At 39.8% G+C, this 12107-nt stretch overlaps 1 protein-coding gene across 1 annotated transcript in view; it reads right to left on the reverse strand.

The window, feature by feature from the left end:
* The window catches only part of asic2 (acid-sensing (proton-gated) ion channel 2), a gene marked incomplete at its 5' end in the record, with an annotated part of 343558 nt that overhangs the window by 112629 nt on the left and 218822 nt on the right, over positions 1-12107 (reverse strand). The window lies entirely within an intron of this gene.

Below are 12107 nucleotides of genomic sequence, written 5' to 3' on the forward strand. Positions count from 1 at the left end.
TCACCCCTTCACTCGGCATGAAAGCGGTGTTATCAAGTCCTGCGGGGAACCACAAGAGGTTGTATTCATCCTTTAGCGGACCTGCTCCTCAGCAGCACAGCCACACAGTGAGAAACAGCACACTGAAACACATGAAGAAAGGAGGTGCTCGAGCGCATAGGCAGACACATAAACTCTCTAAGCAAGGGGGGGACCAGACCAAAGCTAATTTGTTCTGTCACACTCCGATCTGAACACCTCTCCCCCCTTCGCTCTGTCCATATTCTCTCTTCTTATTCTCCTTCTCCTATTTCTTTTCCTCCCACGCTCCAAGACGGCATCTCCAATCTCAATATTCCTCTCATGTCTCCGCTCCTTTTCTTTTCTAAAAATACTCTCCCCAAATCAGATCCATCAACTTGCCCCGCACGCTCCTCCTCCTCCTCCACTTGGTTCTCTTGTCAGTCAAGCCTTGTAGACTCGACCTCATCTCTTCTCCTTCTCTTTTTCTGTTTTCTTTTCCACTTTGTGCACGCGCTCCTTCACTTCATCTCTCCCGCGTCAGGGAAGAAAGCTTCTGCGTGAGCTCTCCTCCCTCTGTGTGTGTGTGTGTATGTGTGTGTGTGTGTTTGTGTGTGTCCTTGTCAGCTTCCTCCAGCTTGCTCCATCTCTCCGCTCCGAATGACTCCTCTCTCTCTCTCTCTCTCTCTCTCTCTCTCCCCTCAGTGATCTCTCTAGCTCTCTCTCCCTCCTCCCTCTGGTGGTGTTTTCAGCTCTGCTTGTCCTCGCTCGTTGCACCTCCTCTCCTCTTCTCCTGCGCCACAGTTATGTCCACGCAGCCGGCGAGCCTGTCACTGATGAGAGCGCCTCTCTCTCTCTCTCCGTCCTTCTAAGCCCCTGCCCCCCCCCCCCCCCCGTTGTTTTTCTGCTCCTGCCGAGCCACTCAGCTATACAGTACAAAGCTATGATAAGACTGCTGCGTGCGCGGATGTAAATGTTTGTGTGTGTCTGTGTAAAGCAGAGGAGGAAAGCCAGACAAGAGCTCTCCACCTTACTTTCAAGCTCTCCAAACTGTATCCGGTCGTTTATTTTTTCATCCGTGTGAAGGAAAAATTGATAACACACACATTTTGATAACACACTCCATGTGAATAAAAGATGACCTATTAAAGCTGTAATCTGCCATTTCTTGTGCCCGTAAATGTAGTTGCAGACACTTCTGGACCAGTTTATTTTATAACTTCATAATAATGGCAGTTATTACCTGAAATAATGCTTTCTCTGTGTATTTTGATTCAACATTGTGACCCAGAAGTTATGAAAAGTGCACAGAGTGTCTGTATCGCTACAGGGTCGGCACAGGCGTTTTCATCTGTGGGTCATATGCTCAATCACAATTGTTTTAACCCACTATTTGATAGATAGGAACCTAAAATACAATAAACTAGATGTTAATGCGACAGATTATATCTTTAAAGACAATATTTAGGGGCACATTAAGAATGTATCACCACTCATTCTTTCTTTTATTGAGAACAATTGTTTTTATATGCAAATAAGTTCAATCTTTTTGGCAATTTTAGCCTTAGTGCTTTAAATAAAATAATCGGCTTATTAGACATTTTAGGTTTTTGAGGCCAATATTGACATCGGAGTCAATCTTCCTTTTTGACAAATCTTTATTTTCTTCTGGTTGTAAGATTCAATGGCATTTAAATCTGTTTAGGATGTTATACAAGGTACGGTTTTATTTGCTAACAAAACAGTAATACATTTATTCATAGCTCCTGTTTAGTCTCATTTTCACTTAAGTGCCTTACACTTTTTTTTCTTTTTCTTTGTTTAATCAAATGATTATTACGTCCCGTTTTGTAAGAAGTTAAGATATTACAAAAATAAACATAGAGAGTGACCTTTGGATGTGATATACGTACTTTGGAATTTAGGCGGTTTCATGCTGTCTGTGTCAGCTTTGACAAGAGTCCCATCAATAAATTAGCCAGGCCGACATTGGTCGACTAACAGTGTTGCCTTTACACTGTCTGTCCACTAGGGAGCACTGACAATAACGTTAGTCGCAATCAGAAATCAATCAATCAATCAATATCCTTTATTTAACCAGGTAAAATTCATTGAGATTAAAATCTCTTTTTCAAGAATGACCTGGCCAAGAAGGCAGCACCATGATACAATAAGAACAATCAACCACAATTATCATACACCACATTCAACGTCAGGTAAAGTACAATACAAGATCAGGGACAAAACTATATGAAGATTGAAATGAGTACAGTTAAAAATTAAATAAATAAACTGGTGACAGATGAATGAATAAACCCGGCCGTTATCAGAAAATAGCTTTACAAACAATTGCATTGACCAAGAGAACTATCTTCTCTGTCCTTCAGGATTCCTTTGAATTCTCCCAAGGTGACCAGCTCCGGCAGCTTCAGCTGCTTTTGCACAGTGTTCCAGGCAGAAGGCGCAGCATATTTAAAGGCCTTTTGCCCTAACTCAGTTCTAGCTCTGGTTACCAACATCTGTAACACATCCCTAGAACGCAAACCATAGCTACATTTGTTTGTGGACATGTAAACACATAGATATGAAGGGACCAGCCCAATAAGACACTTGTAAACAAAAAACAACCAATGTGAGAGTCTGCGTACAGATAGCGATGGACATTTTGCAGTGGCATACAGGGTACAATGGTGGACACGATTTCCACAGCCAGTTAAAAATCGCAGAGCACAGTGGTAGACGGTATCCAATTTCTTGAGGTACTGGTCAGGTGCGTTTATGAACAGCAGGTCACTGTGATCTAACAACGGTAAAAAGGTCGCAGTGAACAGACGTTTCCTGGCCTGCCATGAGAAGCATGATTTATTTCTAAAAAAGTAACCTAATTTAATTTTTAATTTGGAGACCAGTTTTTCAATATGAAGTTTAAAAGACAATTTTCCATCAATAATGAAACCCAGGTATTTGTACGAATTGACCCTTTCAATTTTGGTCCCATGACTAGTTAAAAGCTTTGGCAAAACTTTTGGTAAAGCTTTTCCATTTGAAAAAAACATTAATTTAGTTTTATCTGTATTTAAAACCAATTTCAATTTTGTCAGCTGTGACTGCAGAACGTCCAAAGCAGACTTCAGGAAATGAAAAGTGTCTGCCACTGATGGGGATGAACAATAAATAATAGTGTCATCTGCATAAAAATTACAGGCAGCATTGGTTATTGAGTCACAAAGATTGTTTACATAAATAGAAAACAACAATGGCCCTAATATGGAGCCTTGGGGCATGCCCTTTGATACAGGGAGAGAGGAGGACGAGGACCCAGCAAACTGGACACACTGCGTTCTTACTGACAAATAATTAGAAAACCAGTCTACAGCCTGCCTAGATAAACCAATTTTGAGTAGCCTGTCTACCAAGGTGACATGGTCTACAGTATCAAATGCCTTGGAAAGATCAATAAAAACAGCAGCACAATACTTTTTACAATCCGGTGATTCAATTATATCATTAACAACTTTTAATGTTGCAGTAATTGTGCTGTGTCGTTTTCTAAAACCTGACTGGTGTTGGGATAAAATATTATTCACGTCTAAAAAGTCTTTCAGTTGGTCACTGACACACTTTTCAAGGACTTTGGCTAAAACACAAAGTTTAGAAATAGGCCTGTAATTGAAAACCTTTTGACATACCACCGAAAATATTGTTGAAAGCTTTGGTTTACAAAATTCTGAAAAAAATTGAGACCACAATTATTTCTTGCCCATGACGCTTGCTTAGTTTGGCCCACCTCAAAACAGGCTAGGTATGGATTGATTTGACCTCAACCGAGAACAACAGGAAAACCAGGAAAACCATAACTGCTGTGATTTTTTTTTTCTAAAGAAAAAACATACAACAGCGTTTAAACTAAACCAGTGTTGAGAAACAGAAAGGTTACATCAAGGAAAGTGGGCAGATAATGTGTTGTATTTCATATTTCATAAATGAACTGAATTTCAATGGTATGTCAATCTTGCATGGTGTCCTTAGTGTCTCTGTAATAACCATAGATAGTAAATAATATGGATGTAGCATCCGGGCTGACCTCACTTATTCACACGGCATCCAATAATCCTTGTTTGTGCGCATCGCCATTTTGTGAGATTTTTACTCGGGGGGAGGGAGATAGCTGACGTATTCCTCCGAGGTAAAGTGAGGGACAACGGGCGGAGAGCTGTCACTCAAGAGATCGCGACAATACATTTTAACCTCCAAAAGAATAAAAACTAGCGTGGTCCAAAAAAATTCACCCCCCTCAGTGTTGTCATGGATATATGCCCTAAACATACAGACTAAAATGGTTTTGTGGACCAGGCCGTAAATAGGTTTAATAAGACTTTGAAAACGGCCTGTCTAACACGTGAGTCAAAGAAAAATTGCTCTGTCTTGGTACCACCCCAGTGGCCCTTCCGGTCTACTACAGTGTTGGTCACTTCCTTATTGGATGCTGGTAAAAATTGCTGAGGTTGGGGCTTGGTAATAACACATAAATCACCCGGGCAGCATCAACAGATAGTGTTGGTGTTAGTAGTTGTAGTAGTAGTGTAGTGTTCACTACAGTCTCCAAAGATGACATCCTGTTACCTTAAAGCGGACCTATGATACTTTTTGACTTTTATGACCTATAAACGTTGTTATGATGATTTATAGTCATGTTTAACCATACTAGATTATCAAATAATGACGTACATGCATTTCGACGTATTCCCTGCTTACCGTCTGGGGTGTCTGTGCAGAGCACTAGACACTATTCTAGCCAGTCGAGAAGTCACGTGTTCAAAGCGGCTTGACGCTTTGTAACATCGTGACGTCGCTTGTAACTTGGTGTCGTCACCACGCGGATGTTTCCATGTATGGTAATGCTGCCACTTTCCTACTCGCGTCTGCCTCGCGCCCTTATAGGTCCATGCTCGCACCTCCCGCCACTGAAAGTGTTCCGGAAGGAAGGTAACCAATCACAACGAAGTTGGGTTTTCAGGAAGGGAGGGGAGGGGGCGGAAATGTCAAAAGCAAACTGTTTACAGGGCATGCTGGATCGCCAAAATAAGTGAAAGAGCTTCCCGAAAATCTGCATAGTTTTTTGTGATGTGATTCGTGTCAGGTTGCTCTTTAGCAGTGTAAAACAAGAAATTAAGACCAGAAAAGTAGTATAATAGGTCCTCTTTAAGTCTCATTCAAATGCACTTTTTTTGCACAATTTTTCTCTGCTTCAAGGGTGAACCTTAATTTACTTTGCCTGCCAATATCACTTGAGCCAACAAACAATCTCTGTCTAACACAGTAACGTTAGAAAAGCCTTCATCCATTCCAAGTATACAGGAAGCTTCCGAGCCAACTCAGCCTAAGTGCTCTTGTGCACTCAATGGTGTAATTCATGGTTTCATAAAATCCAAGGATTTACCCATCAGCATTCATCAGCGTGTTCTGTCATTTACAGAGGAGAGCACAGATAACCCTGTGAAAGACAGATAGAAATCCAAACTAAGACTACATGTCCTTCTTTACACTTTATATGAGTCACAAAGGCCAACCACATTATTTAATAAATATATTGTATAACAGCAGAGACAAACAAATAGATAATTTGCTGCGAGATCAACTCAAGTGTGCAGGCTTGACATTACCTTAACTTGAACACGCTCTGCTTTTCATTCTTTGACAACTCCCTGTGTTTTAAAACAGGAGCTTTAAAGCCCACAGGTGAGAGTAAAATAAACCTTTCACACTGTCAAGAGAAATGAACGTAGAAACATGAAACGGTTTGTGCACAAACCCATGGCAATTATACGCACACACAATGAAAGACTTAATTAGCAAACACACTGAACTGGGACTATGAAAATGCAGAGACATTAGTACACGTCCATGTATAATTGCAAAAGCAGCCATGATACAAAGTACAGCAACACAGGTTTGAAATGTCAAACTGGCGCGCGCACACACACACACACACACACACACACACACACACACACACACACTACAGCTTGAATCAGAGGCAACCTTCCAGAGCTGGATCCACATGCTGAATAATTAGCTCGGAGCGATAAAGAGAGTTTCTCAGTCCAGCCTTGCAGTCAGTATAAAGAACAGCTCAAAGGCTCAACGTATCCAATTTGCAATTCTAAAACATAAGGGAAATCACTTGATTAATTAGGGATATAGCCAACCCAGTGTGTCAGATACAATTACACAGCATTTCATGGCCCCGTTGTCGCATGCCTTCCCCTCTAAAATATTCCTGTACGCTTTCATCAACAAGATGAACTCAGATCAAAGGACACACAGAGGCATAGTGGTAAGCAGGTTGTGAGAGAGCAGCAGGTAAATATAAGAACACAAATTAAACATTAATTGGTACATGGTAATGAGGCAGCAGAATGTTTCGGAAAGTGCCAAACAAAAATGTCTAAAAAGCACAACAGTAGGAAAAAAGGCAACAGTTGGAGATTTTTCATAGCGGGACAAGCTTGCTGGCCTTGGCTGTGAAAGCACAGGTGAGGCCTTGACACTCGTAAGTGGATGAAAGATGAGGGAGGTGAATAAAAACAGTGTCCACCATCTTGTGGCGGGCTGCCATTCATCAAAAGCCCATCTTGATTTAAAATGACAGTGATGGCAGGCAAAGCAATCAATGGCTTTTCTCTTGTTTTATGAGTTTTCTATTCTCACTGCAGTCACATTTGTCAACTGGGAATAAAAGAAAGCTTATATACTGTACCTGGCAGTAGCTTCATCTTCTGGCGTCGCCCTGAAGTCTTTGGGTTTCAATTGAAAAAAAGGGATTAATCCCTGGGTAGCAACTGATTAAGTCAAAAGATTGATGGTCTCTTGGTAGCTGTTAATGTAATTGTCAGCTCATCTAATAGTTGTTGTCAGGGTTCGAAGAATGATGTAAAAACTACTTCCTTTAGCCTGTCTTTTATCTTTGAGTTGCTGTCACTGAGGATAACAAATTATGGCGGTACTCAACTCTGACTCTAATGCAATCATTAAAACTTAAAAAAAAAAAAATTGAAGTTCTATAGATTAAATAACTAAATACATCTTCACCTCATCACTTGATATTGTGGAAAGACCTGAGGCAGTGGTGGATCATGTCATGTTTAGCAACTAGCTTCTTGTCCTTGAAGACCACCATAGCTTCTGTAAATTCTCCGAAAGGGTACACATGGAACATTGCAATCTAGTCCTTTCACCACTAGATGCTGCTGTATAATCCAATATTTCACATTGTACCTATAAGCAATAAGTAAAAAGTAAAAAAAGAAGGGGGCGCCCTTAGCTCAGTTGGTAGGGCGTCCCCCCCATGGGCCTCGCCCAGCAGCGGACCCGGGTTCGATTCCAGCCCGCGGTCGTTCTCTGCATGTCACTCCCCTCTGCCCCATTTCAACTCTGTCTCTACACTGTCAATAAAGCATGAAAATGCCAAAAAAAATGTTTTAAAAAAAAAGAACACATGGTGTGCTGACGTGGTCTATCCTGTAATGGAATGAGGCATTCACTGTTGATTTATTAAACCACATTACTGTAATTGCTACATTTGTACAAAATCAATATGCTTTAACCCACGATGCATTGCACCTCCATTGCCATTCCCTCATTTTTACAAAGTATTTTCACCTTCCTGTACTTCAAGTCACACATCATGGCTTCTGCTGTATTAGCTTCTTATGAACACTCCTAAAGAAACCATATTAAAAAAAATTAAATATGGTTTCACACAGTGTTAGATTCAGTTTGAAAGCTGCTGAGGTGTTGCTTTCAAGCGTCTTTGTGTCCGGTATAGAAGGTGGATTGTTCTGGCACTGGTGGTTTTCAAAGGTTGTTGTGCTACTGAATCGTGACCAGGGTTCACAAAGAGAGCTGGGTGGCCGAGGGGAGAGCTGCAAAGGGCAGGAGTGCATGTGCATAGCGCGGTTGGGATGCTGCCAAACTGTCAGACAGTGTTTAGGCATGGTGTCAGCTCGGGGGTATCATTAGTTCAACCAGAGCTGATGTTCTAATCATAGGGATGCAAAACCAGCTGGATAAACAACCTACTACATTTCTTTGTCGTCATAATGAAATCACACACAGTTTAAGTGACGCGTTGAAACAGCTAAGCATGTAGCCACCAGGCCTTTTGCTCACACACATATCATCCAAGCCCAATCCACCTTCTTCTTCTTGTAGGAATAATTTTCCTTTTCAACATTAAAAACAAAGCCTCCAGCATCGTCTCAAACCGTATGCACCAGGTGTGGCTACTCATCAAGGCTGCTGCTCCCTGTTGTCATTAAATCAAAAAAAGGTCGGGCAGTTTATTACAGAAGCAGAGAAGCGTGAACAGATGCTTAGTCAATCATAAAAGAAGCAGTATCGGAAGAATCTCAGACGGTCTTATTTGACCTGATCCGTTATCTCTCTACACAATTAGCCTGACATGACAATAATATGAAGACTTTTAAGGACAAGGGAAACAATGGCTTTATATTGGTGAAGATATTTTTTTTTAAATTAATTTCGTACCGACAGGGGAAAGCGATGTCACTTGAGTCAACGTCGATTTAAAAATCGGATGAAATCTCTCGTTCTGTTTCTTTGATGTTCTTTGTGACAAGATGGTAGAATGATGCTGTGTAGTTATATGCTTTACATCAATGGTAAGACTCCAAGTATTGTTTTTGTGATTCATAATTTAAACTTTTTTTTTATTTTATATTTTTATTCTTTAAAAAATACCTAATGTTTTCACACCGAAGTAAAGAAAAAGAAAATAAAAAATAAGTGATTTTGCGTAATGACCACAACTTCTACTAAATGCCGCAGAGACGGTTACCATAGTGAACCGCATGTGCATACGGACAAACCTGGCAACATTGCTTTAAAACTCATCTGTGCTGTTTTTTGTGTTTTCTGAGCACAGAAATCGAATTAATTAAAATTTTCATTTTCCGATTTGACGCGGCTGGTCGTGGTGACATTTAAGTATCAGCAGCTGCAATAATTGTTTCTCTTGATAGTTGAGGAAAATCACAATAATTATGGGCTTGTAGTTGACAAATTAATTGTATGTGTAATTTTAAAATGATATTTTTTTTTGGAAATAGAGAGGTTACACACCCCTACTAAAATGCCTGCGTTTTTGATGTAAAAAAATAAGAACCCGTTTAATAATTTCACCAAAAAATCCACCAGTAATATGACATTTAACCTGTTCAAATCAATTGAAAAGTTGCAGAAATATCTTAAGGGGGAGGAGTAAAAAATAAGAAACTGAAATAGGGTGACTGCACAAGTGTACACACCCTCTTATTACTGGGGGTGTGAATGGGATTTGAATGAACCAATCACATTCAAACCCATATAAAATAGGAGTCCATACACACCTGCAATGATTAAAAGTTCAACTGATTAACCCCAAATAAAATTTGGCTGTTCTAGTAAGCTTTTCCAAACATTTTCTCAGTCACATCACACAGCAGAAGACATGGTCCACAGAGAGCTTCCAAAACATCAGAGGGATCTGATTGTTAAACGTTATGAGTCAGGAGAAGGTTACAAAAGAATTTCCAAGGCATTGGATATACCATGGAACACAGTGAAGACAGTCATCATCAAATGGAGAAAATATGGCACAACAGTGACACTACCAAGAACCGGACGTCCCTCCAAAATTGATGAAAAGACCAGAAGAAAACTGGTGAGGGAGGCTAGCATGAGGCCTACAGCAACATTAAAGGAGCTGCAAGAATTTCTGGCAGATACTGGCTGTGTGGTACATGTGACTACAATCTCCCGTATTCTTCATGCAACTGGGCTATGGGGTAGGGTTGCAAGACGGAAGCCTTATCTGTCAAAGAAAAACATCCAAGCGCGCCTCCATTACGCTAAAACACACATGAAGTCTCCCACAAACATGTGGAAAAACGTGTTATGGTCTGATGAAACAAAGGTCGAACTTTTTGGACATCCTTCCAAAAGGTATGTTTGGCGCAAAAACAACACTGCTCATCACCCAAAGAACACCATACCAACAGTGAAGCATGGTGGTGGCAGCATCATGCTTTGGGGCTGTTTTTCTTCAGCAGGAACTGGGGCTTTAGTCAAGGTTGAGGGAATTATGAACAGTTGCAAATACCAGTCAATATTGGCATCAAACCTTCAGGCTTCTGCCAGAAAGCTGAAGATGAGGAGGAACTTCATCTTTATGCACGACAACGACCCAAAGCATACATCCAAATCAACCAAAGAATGGCTTCACCAGAATAAGATTAATGTTTTGCAATGGCCCAGCCAGAGCCCAGATCTGAATCCGATCGAAAATCTGTGGGGTGATCTGAAGAGGGCTGTGCACAAAAGATGCCCTCGCAATCTGACAGATTTGGAGCGTTTTTGCAAAGAAGAGTGGGACAAAATTGCCATATCAAGATGTGCTACACTGATAGACTCCTACCCAAAAAGACTGAGTGCTGTAATTAAAGCAAAAGGTGCTTCAACTAAGTATTAGTTTAAGGGCAAGTAGGTTATTGTGTATTTTTAGTTTTTCTAATTTTCCCTGAAAAGATTTCAGTTTGTCTTTCTTTGACTTGTCCAGGTTACAGGACACATTAAAAGATGGAAAAAGTTCTGAAATGATTATCTTGTTTCCTTTTTATTACATCACCATGCATTTTAGAAGGGGTGTGTAGACTTTTTATATCCACTGTATTTTCAAGCCCTCAAGACTCGATATGTTGAAGTCCTAAAAGTTCTCAAGTAATTTTCCTCATTCAACCCCAACTGACCACAGAGATCAATAAAGCTCCATATTATTTAAAGTCATTTAATCTCAATGTGACCTCTACCCTGCTGCTGTAGCTGTGCTCACATAGCATAGGTACAGTAAGTTAAACTGTGAGCACAGTTGATACACATTTTGCTTCTCTGATTACTATTACAAAAACTAGTAACTGAACATAAGCGATTTTTCACACAATATTTCCTTTGCTAGTGTACTACAGTATTATTAAATAATAATATCCATATGTAGTTTATATTTTCCTCATTAACCTAAGGTGGATTTTCGTCTCAACTGTACCCATGTATGGTACAGTTGAGACACCCATTTGTATTGCTGTAAAGTAGGCTAACCATCCATTGCAAATGTGATACATCTTTAAATATTACAATTGGGAAAAATATTTAAACTCAAAATAATTCCATCTTATTTAAAACATCAACAATTATAACAAAGCAATACATTATCCAATATTTGAGCACCTATCACAAACAATACAATAAGAAACAAATGTAAATCATAACAACAACAGAAAACAAATAAAATTTATTAATTTGCATTATGTTATTATCTTAATAATGAACTTCTTAGTGACCTATAAAGTGTGTCTCATCCAGTATCATCCCACTGACTACCTCTCACACTGCTTTAGATTGTACCTATGCATCATGTCATGAAATATATCTGTTTAAAGAGCACAACATTTAGTTTCCAATGTTACGATGTAAGTAATGTTTAACAGCCTTATTAGGATAACAAGCTAGTCATTGCGTACAGAACATGGTGAAGTGAAAAACCCATGAAAAAAAATAAAACTTTTTCCCATATTTTAGGACAGGAGAAAGGCACTTAGCTCAAATTTCTCATAATCAAAGAGGATGTGTGGAGCAAAATTAAAAGCTCGGGTGTGCTGCGCAAGCAAGTTATTTAAGGTGTTTAAACTGTACAAAATGTACTCAATCTACCCTACAAACTAGTGATATTGCCCTCCACCTGTTGTTATTAAAAAAGGCAGGCAAGAATGCCTGAGGCAAAATGATAGCTTAGCTAAGCGTCTCCATCAAATGTTCAGTTTTACCTGCAGCGTTTTTCTTTATTGTAATATCCTTTGATTAATGTCACTTGTGCCCTGACAAAATTGACAGCCCTGCCGTCTACAGGTAGAATAAACTCCCCCGTGTTTCTTCCTGTTCTATGTGTGAGTCAGAGTAAAAGAGACTTGAAAATCATAAAGAGTTCATATATATTTACATAAGGAAACCTAATTGACCGGAGATAGACCAAATATTCTTTGGATCATTGTATT

Source organism: Ammodytes marinus (genome assembly GCF_949987685.1).
Source record: "Ammodytes marinus genome assembly, chromosome: 16".
In the NCBI taxonomy this organism is placed as follows: Eukaryota; Metazoa; Chordata; class Actinopteri; order Uranoscopiformes; family Ammodytidae; genus Ammodytes; species Ammodytes marinus.